The 15261-nt window shown below is 55.4% G+C and overlaps 1 long non-coding RNA gene across 1 annotated transcript; it reads left to right on the top strand.

Annotated features, from left to right (window-relative positions):
* The first annotated feature begins 11321 nt into the window (after positions 1 to 11321).
* On the top strand, positions 11322 to 12124 carry LOC139001744 (uncharacterized). Its single transcript, XR_011470099.1, has 3 exons — positions 11322 to 11492; positions 11654 to 11744; positions 12088 to 12124. It is a non-coding gene; the product is annotated as an uncharacterized lncRNA (long non-coding RNA).
* Positions 12125 to 15261: the final 3137 nt, after the last annotated feature.

Raw genomic sequence — 15261 nt, forward strand, 5'->3', positions numbered from 1 at the left:
TCGCGTTCAGGGCATTATTTTGTTTCCCACCATCGTTTCTCCTTTGTTCTGGATCCCTCGCTTCCTTCGGGGTTGGGGGGTGGACAGCGAGACCAGGAGTGGGGCCGGGCAAGTCCCCGCTGTGTGGCTCCCCACTCGGCTTCACCCAGGACCCCCGACTCTCCTTGGATCCGGGTGCTTCTCCTCCTTGGTTCTCGGCTCCTGAGTCAGAGCACGTTGGCGAGCTCTATGTCCACAGCTCGGGGTTCGTTGGTCCTGTTTCCTGACAAACAGCCCATCTTTTCTGGTTACTCTAGGGCAGTGGTCGGCAAACTGCGGCTCTCGAGCCACATGCGGCTCTTTGGCCCCTTGAGTGTGGCTCTTCCACAAAATACCGACTTCTGTGCATGGGCCACGAAGTTTCAATCACACTGTACGTGCGCGCCCACACGTGGTATTTTGTGGAAGAGCCACACTCAAGGGGCTAAAGAGCCGCATGTGGCTCGCGAGCCGCAGTTTGCCGACCACTGGCCTAGGGCATCTGTGTGGCCCCTGAGGCCCCCGAAGGCCAGATGCCTTGAGCGCAGAGCACGAAGAGCCTGTGATGAAGACGTTAGTGTCCTGGGCACCCAGTGGGCAACATGTTTCGTTCAGGGAAACTAAACACTCCGCCCCCATCAGGTGTGCTCGTCTGGCCTGTGTTGGACCCTCCGTCGGAGGTGAGTGTCTTGGACGAAGAGCAGGAGAACTGGCCCGGCCCCGTCCGCCATGCAAGGCAACTGGGCCACCTGGAGGGGTCCCCGTCACCTTCCAGGCTGTCCCCTCCCGGCCAGGTCCTGCTTGCCTGTCTCAGGTTGGCTCCTCCCCCCGAGGCCTGTAAGTGTGTGTGTGGATGAAGCCGATCATCTGACCAGTGTGAGGATCGCAGGAGAGAGGCTCCACCAACATTCAATCGGCCCCAGAATACACATCCATCCGTTTGTTCAACAAACAGCAAAGGTTTGCTCGCTGGTGGCGCTTGGAACGAGTCCCCCACACACTTGAGATGCTCACAAAGGCTGATTCCAGGGATGCCGGCTCAGGGGTGAGAACACTGGGAAGAGCAGGCTGGTCTCCCAAGGCGCGGCGGTGGCCAAGCCTCCCTGGTAGCGCCAAGAGGAGCTGGCGGATCTTGACATTGGCGGGAGCCCACATTTTGCCATTTCACTTGTGCTGTGCTCGGGGGGAACAGCCAGCAGCGTGAGGGATGGAGGCAGACGGGGACGGCGATGGGGAGCGGCCTGTCTCCTACCCCTCTCACAAGGAACGGGAGGCCAATCCTCACTGGGCGGGCAGCGAATGGGTCAGCGATCATCACCCCCACCTGCTGTGAAGTTCAACATCATCTCGGTGCTGCCAGGTCTCCCCCACATGGCAGGCTGTTATTGACAGGTTCCCCATAAGAACAGCCACGAGGTCTTCAGGCCCTCCACCGTGATGATGACGTCATTCCGGCCCCGAAGAATCGTTCCACTTCGAACTGCGCCCAACATCTCAGCCCATGTTGTACAGATGGAGAAACTGAGGCTCGGAGAGAGAAAGCGACTTGCTAGGATTGCATGGCGGGCAAGGGGGCTGGCTGACAGAGGACCCCGTACTCTGGTCACCAAATCGACCGAAGAGACCTTAAAAGAAAGCACCCCATGGCCCCATCACAGGACCCCTGCCCCAGAAGCCCACACCAGCTCCTACAGAGGGGGAACCACAAGGCAGGGCCCGGGCCTTGACAGCCAGCAAAGCCAGGTCTGTCTGTCCGCCCCGCTTGGGGCCAGGCGGGAGTCCCCACACCGGTGACTATTGAATCACAGGGCTCCGGAAAGCCAGGCACCGATTTCACAGGGACTGTCCCTCCAGCTTCTACACGGGGACCACCGGACGATGCAAAGATTCTGTGCGGAGACCACACATGCATCCCGCCAGCTTCGGCGGCCCCTGGAATCCAGGCTGCCCGTGAGCCCCGCTCACGCCCTCCGTCAAGCCTCAACACGCCACTAGCACCTCCCGGGTCCCTGTGCTGAGGCAGGAGCGGCCCCCGTAGACCGTAGACCGAGGAGATGAATGCCAGGAATCTGATCTTTCAGCACCCAGGAGCTGGGCCTGGGGCGAGAATTCCTTCCTGCCTCTTCCAGCAGCGGCAGTGCTCTGGGGCCCGGCACTCCTGGGCCCGCTCCTAATCTCTTCTCATTCACTCATCCGTCCACACAGAGGCGGCGAGCTCCCACCGGGGCCAGATGGCCAGTCACCGTGGCCCAGAGCCAGGCCCGGCCCTGTCAGGGCTCGCGTCTCCCCACCTTGCACCTGCTTTCCACGTGTTTCATTCCCCTCCCCCACCAGGCCAGGAAGCTCACGGTCAGAGACTAACACAGAACAGGGTCAAGTTAAGATGAGGTCGTGAGGGAGGCCCCTGATCCCGGATGACCGCGTTCTTATAACAGGGGACATCTGGGCACAGACACGGGGACGGCACCGTGGGTGACGATGACGGCAGAGGTCAGAGTGACGAGGCAGCGACAAGTCAAGGGACTGCAGAGATGGACAGCCACCCCCAGAAGCTCAGGGAGAGGCCCGGACTCCCCCCTTCCCCCGGCAAAGGAACCAGCCCAGCAAACACCCTGATCTTGGACCTCCAGCCTCAGAACTGTGGGGAATAAATCCCTGCTGTTTAAGCCCCTCTGTGCAGGCTCCCCGACAGGGGTTCCCGGCTTCCGTCTCCACTTCCATCAACACTCTACTCTGCACCACGTGGAGTCCAGACTAGGTCCCCTCACCTGTGCCTCTCCTGCTCAAAAACCATCCATGGCTCCCACTGCCCCTGGGAAAGCCCCGCCTGCTTCCCCGGCCCCCACCTTCCTGAGTCACCGCCACTCCTGCTGCACGCGCTCTGGGGGCTCTCTGCTCCCATGTGGCCTTGGACATGTCACTCTCACTCCCTGACCAGTGTCCCCAGCTGCTGGTGAGAAGCAGCATGAGATCTGAGGCCCCTGCAGCTCAGAGTTTCTGCTGCCAGAGGAGAACCACGGGGGGCGAGAGGGGACCCACACGGGGCGGGAGGGGACCCATGTGGGCCAGGAGGGGACCCACACACACTCACGGGGGCGGGCCCTGCTCAGGCACCCGCTCAGGAAGGGAGGCTCCGGCTGGCCGGCAGCCACCAGCCACGTTTTCGAGGTGCTCATGTTCACGGCCCGCGGTTTGGTCTGCAGAAACCACTAACCTTTGCCTCTCACAGAGGATTAAAATAGGAACGGGTCTCCGCCTCCCACTTGGGTAGACAGTTTTCACACTTCACACGGCACCGGCTCAGAGAGCCCTCGGCCAAGCCAGCACTTCCAGGCCTGGAGGTCGATACTTAAAGACGGACAGAAAGGAAAGGTGAGCCGGGCCAGCAGGTGTCGGCTTCCCCAGGCCTCCATCTGCCGCCAGGACTTCTCCTCTTGCTCCTGAACAGGCCCAAGGAGGGATCTACACGTGTGTGCGCACACACACACACACACACACCCATGTAAACACATACTTACAAACATCCACAAACAGCAAATGCACACATGGACCCTCACCTACCCATGGGTCCGCCCACTGGCCAGACACAGTGTGCGTGTCATGCGCACATTTACACACGCCACTCCCTCCCCCAGGTGACGCCCACCTGACCCCACGTCCATTCCCCCAGCTCCCCTCTTGATTCTGATCCGCCACCAATCAAATCTAAGGGATGACACTCAGACGCAAACCGACACAGCCCTTGGCCTTCTCTGTTACCTGAGACACACACACATGCGCGCACACACACACACACGCAAACACAGGCACATGTGCACGCACACATGCATACACACATAGACACACATACATGCACACTCACAGACGTGTGCATACAGCTGCAGATGCCAGCACGCAGACACACACACCTAAGCCTCGCCTCCAGGTGGACTTTCTGTGAAGTGGGCTAAGGCCTGGCAGGAGCAGGAGGTGGGCCGGGGTGGGGCAGCCCCCAGAGTCAAGGCTGGGGTCCAGCCAGGCAGGGCTATCTGGGGAGGAGGAGGAACTCAGGCTGCGTGGGTAGGGCAGAGCTGGTCCTGGGGGCCTCTAGAGGGGCCCACCCCACCATTCTGTAGCTGAGGCCCAGGGCTGAGGGTCGGCAGGAGGCCAGCCCAGGGTGGCCCTCTGTCCCCACCCAGGGTCCTTGCCTCTGGTGCCCAGACAAGGGTGGCCTGTCCTCCTCAGGACCCGGCCTCTAGTCCAATTCGAACGCTGAGCTCCGGGAAGTGCCATTCACTCCCTGGACAACATCGGCGGAGCCCGCTCTGGGCCAGGCCTCGCAGGAACACAGTCTCTGCCCTTGAGGCGCTGGAGGCCGGGGGGTGGGGGCCTGAGCGTGACCAGAGGCGGCACGCTGGTAGAGCAGAGCAAGGACAGGGCTCAGGAAGGGACGCCGGAGGTGCCCCGTGCAGGGAGCCACATGGAGCCATAGCCGCCTGGCGCAGCAGGTGGCTGGCGCTGGCCCACGGCTCGCCTGGGGGGCAGGGGGGCTCCTGGCAGCAGCATCGCTGCTTCTGGAGCTGCCGCTCCCAGAACCCTGGAGAGGAACTTCCCACAGCTCCTCGCTCACAGTTTGCGTTCTGGGCAACCTTTCCGATCGCCGAGCTCTGCTCAGAGGAGACGCGAGGGTGTCGCGCTGACATTTCCACTCCTCCAAGCTGCTTGTCACTCCGTGTTTTACTTCTAAGCAGCAGAGAAGAGGGCGGGGTCTGGCCAGTCGCAGAGCCCAGGAAACAGATCTGGCCTTTTCTCGGGGAACCTGGGAAAGGCTCTGGGCAGGACCCTGAATGCATAGGGGAGGGGGCTGCCGGGCCCACAGGGAAAACTCCCGCGGGGAAGAGAGAGTTCCAGAAACCAAGGGGCTTCCTAAGCTTCCAGTCTAAGAAAGCACCTGCAGGCAGGGTCCCCCGCAACCCCCAGGCCCCAGCCAGCAGCTGGAGGCAGGCAGGGCTATAAACTGCAGAGGGTGGCCTCCGGCACAAGCAGTGTGACCGAGGGGCGAGCGGGACTTGCCTTCCTGCCCGGCCTCCGCCTCTGTCGCTGTGGGATGCGCGTCCGCTTGCCGAGGGCCTCTGAGCATCCGTCTCATTCTCTACGAACCGGGGTAACAACCCACGGCCAGCAGGGCCCCCTGCTTTGTGACGCGCCCACGCTCGGTCAGGTGGGAAACGCCATGCGTGGACGAGGAATCCCGGGCAGGACCGGCCCAGGAGGAGCCTGGATCCCCGAGTCACTCCCAGGAGCAGAGGAGGCCGCTCAGCAGGGGGACGCAGGAAAGCGGGACCCCCTCCTCTTGTCAGGAGGCCATGGGACGGGGGGCATCACCCGCTCTCACACACCTCCCTTTGCTGTTCACTGCGAAGGCCGGTGCTTCACCCCAGAGCAGTGGTCGGCAAACTGCGGCTCGCGAGCCACATGTGGCTCTTTGGCCCCTTGAGTGTGGCTCTTCCACAAAATACCACGTGCGGGTGCGCACGTACAGTGTGAAGTTGACTTAAAACTTTAAAGTTTATTAAGTTAATTTTAGGGAACGTTGTGGAGTGAAAGAAGATGTAGTGTCGAGGGTTGAGAAAGGTATGTGGAGATGGTTTGGACATATAGAGAGGATGAACGAAAGGAGATAGACGAAACAAGTATACAAGACGAGTGTGGATGGGAGAGTTGGAAGGGGTCGACCTCAGCGAACGTACCTCCATCAGATTGAGGACGTTTTTAGCAAAGGCCAGCTTAGGAGTACCCTAATTAAGTTAATAACAATGCACCTACCTATATAGTTTCAGTTTAAAAAATTTGGCTCTCAGAAGAAATTTCAATCGTTGCACTGTTGATATTTGGCTCTGTTGACTAATGAGTTTGCTGACCATTGAGCATCACGGCACCTGTGATGTGATTGAAACGTGACAAATGGGCCGGGCAGCTTGCAACTCATCTGGGAAGGCTGTTTGGGGGGAATCAAAGGAGCAGAAACCAGCCTGGAGGGCCCCCTCCTCGCCCCCCTCCAACCCCCCACCAGTGAAGTGTGAGAAAACAGAGTGAGCACAGATCATTCCTCCCAGAAGTCTCCAGGGGAGGGTCACCCAGGGTCAAGAGAGATTTTTTTTTTAAAACAAAGATCTTGAGCTTGTTTCGGCATTGATGGGAAGGAGCCCGGTGTGGGGAGGGGAGGAGGTGAAAGTAGAGGACGGGGGTAGTTGATTGCTTGTGGAAGGTCCCTGAGAAGGGGAGTGGGGATGAGTGCGCAGGTGGAGGGGTCGCTGCAGGTGAGGGAGGGGACCCATCCCCAGGTGTGGCGACGGATGTTTACCACAAGCCATGCCAGGTACTTAGCGAGGAGGCCGGCACATCGTACAAACTATAGAACCTATTGATGCAACTTCTTATACTTAAACCATTAACATTAAACCATTCTCACATTCCTGGGACAAAGTCTACTGGGCTCGGATGAATCATTAACAGGCTCCTGAATTTGGCTGGCGAGTATTTTATGTATTTAGAATTTCCATATCTGTGCTCAGAAGTGAGACAGGTCGATCGTTTCATTGTGAGGTTAGCTTGGATAGATTTTTGGTGACGGGATTGCTTTTAGCTTCGTGAAATTATATGGGTCTCTTGGTCTTTTTCTCTGCTTTGGAAGAGTTATATATCTGTTCCTTAAATATTCTAAATAACTCACCTATAAAACTGCTGGGCCTGCAACCTTCTTTTGAAAGTATTTTTATAGAAATGCCAATGTATTCTGTAATTGTTGAAGTTTTTGATAATTTACAGTTTTCCAGAAAATTCCAGATCATTGAGATTTTAAGAACATTAGCATAATTATATATATATATATTACTCTTTTTGTAATTATATCCTTTGTCGTGTTGCTTGTATTTTGTATGTTTTTATTTAATTAGAGTCACCAGATTTCTGAAGTGTATTTTTCAAATCAAGTCACACTTACTTGTCAGCTCTGTTTTTCGTAGAGCTGCGTTAAGTTTGGCTTTATCTATTTTATTTTATTGGGGTTGCTTTTTCCTCCTTTCCTAATTTATTGAATTAAATACTTAAATTGTATGTGGTGTAGCTCTCTTTTTCTATACACAATGCATTTAATACTATGAATCTGCCTTGGAGAATGGCTTTATTCTTACCAGGTTTTTACTTTCACTACTTTCCAAATATTCTGTGAATGTATTTTATTCCTCTATGTTCCAATCGCTAAGAAGAATTTTTTTTAATTTAATTTTTTAAATCAGAAAACGTGATCTGTGAAATTCATGGTTTTGGGGACACACTAGGATGTTTATGGCTGAAGTCCATGGATGCTTGAAAATAAGGTGAATTCTTCACTTGTGTATACTACGCTAGACATTTTATTGATATTATTACTCAGAGTCTTTGCCTTTTATTAGGTTACTAGAGGCCCGGTGCACAAATTTGTGCTCCAGTGGGGTCCCTCGGCCTGGCCTGCGCCCTCTCGCAATCCGGGACTCCTCGGAGTATCTCAGATTGCCAGTTTCGGCCCAATCCCTGCAGGCCAGGCCAAGGGGCCCCACCGGTGCACAAATCCATGCACCAGGCCTCTAGTATGCATATAAAATCTTTGGTTAATCTCTTCCCGCCCCCCTTCCCTCTGAGATTCATCAGTCTGTTTCATGTTTCCATGCCTGTGCACTGAGTGTCTGCCCCCTGGTGGTCAGTGTGTGTCATAGCTACTGGTCGAACGGTCAAACGGTTGAACGGTCGCTTAGGCTTTCATATATAGAACGGTCGCTTAGGCTTTCATATATATAGATTTCACCCATATACAGTGGGTTCTTTCTGTCCTCTTATTTTATGCTTTCTGCTTCTCAGCTTGCTTATTATCCTTCGCTCCCATTTCCTGCTGTCTATCTGAAGCACTGCTCTTTGGCCTATTCTGGTGGAGAGAGGATGACACGTTTGGGGTGATGTATTTGTTCACTCCCCTGAGTGTGGCAATGGCTGACAGGTGTGCATCTATGTCTAACGGATGAAATTGTACGCTGAACTATGTGCAGTTTGTTGTATGTCTATTATGCCTCAGAAACCTGTTTTTTAAAATGCCTGCCACGCTGTTCAAAAGAATTCGAGTAGGGCCTCAGCTGCCCTCCCTAGCAGTAGCCCAGCTTTGTGCGAACATTACAGGTGCATGCATCTCCCTCTTTCTTACACAGCTTCTTCATCGAATATATCTTGGCATGTATTTTTAGTTCTACTAGTGATCTCTGTGCAGAGCCGGCAAGGCCATGGGTGAGTCTGAGAGGGGGCGGTGAAGGATTTAGAAAAGACAGACAAGAGAATAAAGCTGGGGCTAGGTGGGACGCTGCTTCTCTGATGAAGAGACAGCACCACAGCCTGCAAGCTGAGTCTTTATTTTATAGCCAGATTCCACGAGGCAAAGTAAGGGCGTGGTCAAGATGTTTACAATGTTCTCGCGGGTTCTGAATCTACTCAATTACATGCACCTGATCAAGGTTTGTTTACTTGCTGCATCTCCCGCAGCCCATATATCACTTAGCCACGTGGGACCACAGGTTCAAGCTTACAACTATAGCCTTTGGCTGTAATTGTGCTGGGACTTGCACGTGGCTTTGCCACTAGAGGATCGTGCCCTCTCGTTAGTCCCAGGCTTGAACCTGTCCAAACGCTGTAGCCACTCTCCACAATCTCCTTTAAGATCATCAATGGGGCCTACATTTCCATACTTGCCAAAATCAAGAACCATAGCATAAGGCCTGACCAATTGCCACGTGTTTTCAGTAACTTGTCATGCTTTCCTGCCCCCACCTCTACCCCCACCAGGTCTTTGTTACTTCAATTCAGGATTATAAATCCAGCCTTTTCCAATTTTTTTATTTTATCAATCTTTTTCTTAGGAAATTTGGGGTGTTCTGTTTCCCTGTTTATAGCAGCCTCTATGCCTCCACCTACCTCTCTGTCTGGCTCCCACGCTGCCCGCCAGCCCCTGTCCGCTGCGACTTCCCTGCCTCGAGGTCTTCATTTTGTTCCAGGAGGTAACATGAGCCATAATTTCCCTCGTCTTGCCTATCCAAGGAGACCTCCGTGCAGCCTTCACTCATGAACGACTGACGGCTGGTAGGTAACTCTTGGCCCACACACGTGCCCCTAAGATCCTGAGAGACCCTTCATTTCCTCTGATTGTGGTCCTCAGAGGAGGCCTCTGGGGCGAGCCCGTTTTCCCCTCTTTTGGGGCCACCTGTTTTTAATCCCATTGCTCGGGGAAGAAAACATGGGAAACACAAAGAAAAGTAACGGACCGCCTACAATCACACCGAACACAGGTGAGAGTTACCACCTGGGGGTTCACCTTTGTTGACCTGCTTTTTCCGTATCAGAGACACAACCAGGTACACAAAGCCGAGCTGAGGGCGAGACCTACAGGCGAGGAATGCAGGCGGCGTTCGGGGAACCCTTCTCAGCTACTTGGAAGTCCATCTGTTTCCCAATGCACTTGCTATTCGTAGGGCATCACCTGCTCCTTGAGCTCATGAAATTAAGCAAGCATCTAAAGCAGCGGTTCTCAACCTGTGGGTCGCGACCCCTTTGGCGGTCGGACGACCCTTTCACAGGGGTCGCCTAAGACCATCCTGCCTATCAGATGTTTACATGGCGATTCATCACAGCAGCAACATTACAGTTATGAAGCAGCAACGAAAATAATTTTATGGTTGGGTCACCACATGAGGAACTGTATTTAAAGGGCCAGAAGGTTGAGAATCCCTGATCTAAAGAATAACCTTGATTACTGACCTGTATGGGACGACCTCATGCCTCCCTGTTGAGGAAAAAGGGAATCTGTCCCTTCATGGGTGGTACCCGCGGCTGAAGTAGGAAACCGGGGTCTCCCGTCACCTCCTCCCCCGTGACCACCCTCACGTGATGATCGGGGTGAAGTCCTGTCCTTGAGTCTCTCCCTCTCCTCTCCCGCTGCCCCTGTCCTAGATGAGGTCACCCCCTCTCTCACAGGGACCACTGCCTTGTCTCCTCCACTTTGCTCCCCTCACTCTCACCCTGGGCACATCACGTGCTTCCCGGCTCCCGGATGCTTCACCTGAGTCCTTAGGTCTTTCCACCTCCTGTGTTCTCCCTTCATCCAGAACGTTCTTACCTTCCACCACCATCTCCTCCTCATCGCCTCCTCTCTGTAGCCCTAATTATCCCCAGAGCAGATTCCTCCATCCAGTTCAGTGTTATGCCTGCACCTACGTCAAAGACCACCTCCTCCAGGAAGCCTTCTCTGACTTCCCCTAAACTCCCCAGCCCCGTCTCTACCTTTCTCTGTAACACCTGCTACTTTGGAGGATGACTTTAAAAGGTGTTTCCCAGGGGCCAGTATAATTTACAAACCAAAGCTCCGTAGTTTGTAAACCAAAACATATGTTCTTTGGGAGGAAAAAAAATAGTTAATGAATCTGGAACTTTTCTGGAAATCTAGGATATGTGTTGCTAGATTGCTCTTCCCCCACTAAGAGAATGCATAGCAAAAAGGAGCCCTCCGTCCCCAATGTCCCCGACATGGGAGACTCCCCACGGCCTGAGAACTCCTGTTGTCACCATGTAGCCATCTCCCCGCCCCGGGAGACAGATGGGATTAACAGATTGTAACTATTGTCTCTTGTTCTTCAGCAAGGTACGCCAGGATCTGCGTGTCCCCTCGGGCCGCCGCAGGAAGGGAACGTGCGAGGTCCGCAAATACCCGCCGAGTTCTGCTTTGTTTAGAAACCAAGCTTGCTTGGGGTATCAGTGAGAACGGTGCTCAACCACGTGTGCCTGGGAACCCAAAATAACGGTGACTCAGACACAAGAGAAATCTATTTCTCCTTCGCATTAAAGAAATCCCGGCGTAGGAAATACGGGACTGGTGTGGGGGACACAGGGACATCAGGAACCTGGGCCCATCCTAGCTTATTGCTGCCCCAGGGGACCCTCACAACCTAAGATGGCTGCTGGAGTTCCAGCCATCACACCCATGCTCCAGACAGCAGGACAGAGGAAGGATTAAAGAAGGGTGTGCGCCCTGGTTGGTGTTGCTCAGTGGTTAGAGAATCGGCCCTCACACCAAAGGGTTGCCAGTTCGATTCCCGATCAAGGGCATGTAACTGGGTTGCAGGTTCAATCCCCGGGTTGGGGCATGTGCAGGAGGCAACCAATCGATGTCTCTCTCTCACATGGATGTCTCTCTCCTCCTCCTCCTCCTCCTCCTCCTCCTCCTCCCTTCTTCCCTTCCAGTCTCTCTAAATATCAATGGAAAACCAACCCTCAGGTGAGGATTAACAAAAGAAGGGTGTGCTTCTAAGTTTTGAAGATGAATTCCTGGAAGTCCCACAGGACACTTCTGCTTAAACTTCTCATCAAGCATTGGCCTTAAAGGATTCGCTTAGCTGCAAGGGAAGCGGGCAGGCAGTCTCCGGGTGGGTAGCAATGTCAGAGCTAAAAACCAAGGTACCATCTAAGGTCAGCTGGCAGAAGACCCCAGGGGCTCCTGAAGGGGAGCACCCGGGAACCTGTGCCCTGAACCTGGATTCGTCTCCAGCCTACATTTCTCCTCTCTGTGCCCCTGTTTCTTCACCAGCAAAACGAGATGGAAAACCCCAGCCCTGGCAACCTCACGGGATCATTGCAGAATGCTCTGCTAACTGTCAGACACTGAGCGCCATGCACAGGTGGGCATTTTTAAAGTCTAGTTTTAGTTCATCGGATAGAGAATGGAGAGACGTAGACTCCGGTGTCAGGGTCTTGGGGAGCCCCTTCTCTCTGGCCTCCGTTCCTCACTGTTCCTGGTGAGGTTGGTCCCCTGGAGGGGCCCAGAGGCTCCTGTGTTGTCTCTTCTATGAACCAGGTCTTGTCCCCCTGGAGCCTCAAGGGCCCCGAGAGGTAGGTGGGGCTGGAGTCCTCGGTGCTCTGACAGCTGCGCTGAGCCTGTGACGCTGACGCGGCCGCCCGTCCCCCTCCAGCCCTGCGTGTCGCGGGGAGGCAGGAGAGACTGTGCCGTGTTGTCGTACTCAGGACTGCCCGCTCGGGGATCACACTTGTGCTGTCTCTGACGCTAAGTGCCCTGTCGGTGAGTAAATGTTCCCAGGGGAGGCATCTGTCTTGCTTATCGGGGCTGGAGCTCAGGGATGTGTCTGTCCTGGGTGCTTGAGCTGTAAACCTCGGTAGGCGGATGGGAGAAGTGAGCCCTTCGCCATCTGTGCACTTCGTCTCCGCCACCCATGGAAGCGGTGGGTTTTTAACCCCTGAGGGCTCCCCTCTGGGCTGCCAGGGAAAACAGACTCCGGAGAGCACTGTGGAGTTGTGCCGGGATTTCCTGACATCTGGAACGGTCCCGAGGAACGTGATGGGACGCCATGTTCCGGGTAACATCCGTGGGTCCCAGAGCCCCTGGTGCAGTTCCCGGAAGGCGGGGGGGGAGGGGGGGGGGCGCGGGGAGGAGGGAGACACGCCAGCCATTCCACAAGTTGAGGGTGAGATACCACGAGGTCCTGCCTGGAACTGGACAGGGAAGCCAGGAGGACCAGGCCCAGGACCGTGGCAGGCGCGAAGAGTCTGGGCGCGTGCGGAGGGAGCCAATGGATGTGTCTCTCTCACATCGATGTTTCTCTCTCTGTGTCTCTCCCCGTCGCTTCCACTCTCTCTAAAAATCAGTGGGAAAATATCCTCGGGGGAGGATTAACAAAACAAAAAAAAAAATTTTTTTCCCCAGTTGCCTCACATTGCTCATTGAAAGGGGCCTCATTAAAGCCATCAGCTCATCACAGACTGCTCCCCGCCTCTCCCCAGCCCACCGAGAGCCACACACTTGCCCACGTGATGAGACGTGGACCGCAGTGTGGTCTGCGTTCTGGTGTCCAAAAGCAAGAACAACGAGAGCCGGCAGGTCAGGGAGAGGGACCTGTGAGTGAGCATCTACGGGCCAGAAACGGCCCCAGATGAAAGGGACGCTGCTCCTCTGTGCCCACCGCTGGGCTCACAGGTGCAGGCGCCCCACAAGCTCAGGTGGTGGGGGCTGGAGGAATCTGGAGGAGAAGGGCCCCCAGGAGTAAGGCCTTTGGTGGGAGAGGCCAGGTTCCGGTGGGCAGACCCAGACCTCGGGCAGCAGGGTCCGGGATAGCTGCCTCCGTGGTCCTGAGAACCCCCTACCCAAGACCCCTGTGGGGCCTCAGGCTAGGTCAGGCGCCTCTCCTGGGTCCCCACCGCCCCTGGGCATCCCCTCCATGACCCCAACTCCAGGGTGCCACGTTCTCGCCCATCTTCTGAGTCCCTTCCCAGGCTGGGGGCTCCGTGGGCGCAGGGGCCCCACGTGGACGTGCTCAGGATCATGGCTGAGTGAACGAGAGAGGAAGAGAAGGTTTTTTTTTCAGATCTCTGGAGCCTGGGGACGAGGACCAGGCCTGGATGGAGGAGGAGGAGACAGAAGGAGGGGGCCTCCTCCTCTGCCCCCCGCAGACTCCCTCAGCCCCGAGCGGGTGGGCCCCAGCGAGGAAGCCGGCAGACAGCAGCGTCCGGACTGCCGGGAGCCGTGACTCAGCGGCCATCTGTTATCTAATGAGAAAATGACAAGCCAATTGGCGTGTTCCCCCTTCTCTTTAATATGGCAGATCCAGAAATGTGACTTTCCTGATCTCTGTTTTAATGATTCTGACTTGCTCACTCTTAATTCTCTTAATCCAGCGGCAGCTAACGCTGTGATTTGCCCAGGAATTCCTACGGGGCTTCTTTGGATTTTGCTTGGGGGTGGGGGGCAGTTGGGTCTTTTCTGGGGGGTGGGAGGGTTTTGCCAGATTTCACCCTTCCTGACTGCCTCTGGAAGGGGCCAGTTCAATCCCAGGATTCACTGCCTGAATCACAAAGAAATGGAGCCCCACAGCACCCCCAAACCCTGCCCACTTCAGAGAGGACAGGTCACTGTGGAGGGTGACAAGCGGCCTTGCAGTGGGATGAAGCCTAAGGCCGCACTGACCCAGGCGGGCGGGTCCCTCTCCCTCTCAGGCCTGGGGTCCGGGCTGCAGAAGGGAGGAGCCTGCTGGTCCCTGAGGGCCCCCCTGTGGGTGTGACCCTGAGATTGGACCCTGCAGTCTTGGCTTCTTCTGGGTTTTCTATTGGTTTGGACAAGCACCACGCTCTGAGCTTTGAGATCTGACCCCGCCTCCAGCACTCACCCCTAACCTGACCTCAGGCAAGTCCCCCAGAGTGGAACCCCACCTTCCTCACTGAGCCCTGAGGCATAGGCACGGCCACGGGGAGTGGGGTGGAGGGGGGAGAAGGCCGCACCCAGGAGAGGTCACCGTTACATACTCCTCCCGCCCTGGGTCCCTCGGAAGGTGTTTTTTTTTTTTATTTAAATGCTTTATTGTTTAAGTATCACATATGTCTCCTTTCCCCGCACTGACCCCTCCCCTGCAGAAGTTTTGCAGTAGCTCCAAGCTCAGGAGACCGGGCACAGTGAGAAGACTGGGTCCTGGGCTGAAACAGATTCAGACCAGGGTTTGCATCTGTTTACCGGCCGTGTGACTCAGGGCGAGAGGCCCCTCCGAGCCTGTTTCCCCACCTTTCAGCCCACTCACCACGGCACGTGGAGTCGGTGAGATCCCACGGGCCCAAGCAAAGGCAAAAAGCCAGGGGCTACTGTGTCTGGACAGCGTTTTCCTCGTTGGCAACTAGTTCAGCCCCAGTGCCCAGATGCCGTGCCCACGGCTCCCCGCACGGAGCCACCAGCCCCCCACCTGGACGGGGGGCCCGTGGGGGGCGGGGGGGCTGCGATCTGGCCACGTGCTCTGCCTCCCGTCCAAGAGCCCTGCCCACGTGACCACCACCATCGGCGGCGGATTGATGAAATTAAGCACAGATGGCTACTTTGTTGTTGTTCTTTGAACTGACAGCTGCTGGTATAAAAATAAATTAAATTAAATTTCACATAAGTCAGACTTTTCTGTATTTTTTTTTTAATGAACTAAGTTTTTTCTGTGTTGTTGTCGTTAAATTGTTTTCTTTCTTTCTAACATACGGAGACAGAGAAAACTCCAGGGCAGCAGAAACAAGAATTCAAAAAAAAAAAAGAACTCGAAGGCGACCCTGCTTTTGGAGAAAGTCCCAGCCCCCCTTCCCGCAGCCCCGCATCCGTGAAGCTTGGAAAGGCCACGGAGCTGCAGGGTGCAAAGAATCTTGGCTCCTTTGCCTTAA

This window comes from Myotis yumanensis, unplaced genomic scaffold (genome assembly GCF_028538775.1).
Source record: "Myotis yumanensis isolate MYYU_CA2020_CCGP unplaced genomic scaffold, mMyoYum1.0.hap1 SCAF_1, whole genome shotgun sequence".
NCBI lineage: Eukaryota > Metazoa > Chordata > Mammalia > Chiroptera > Vespertilionidae > Myotis > Myotis yumanensis.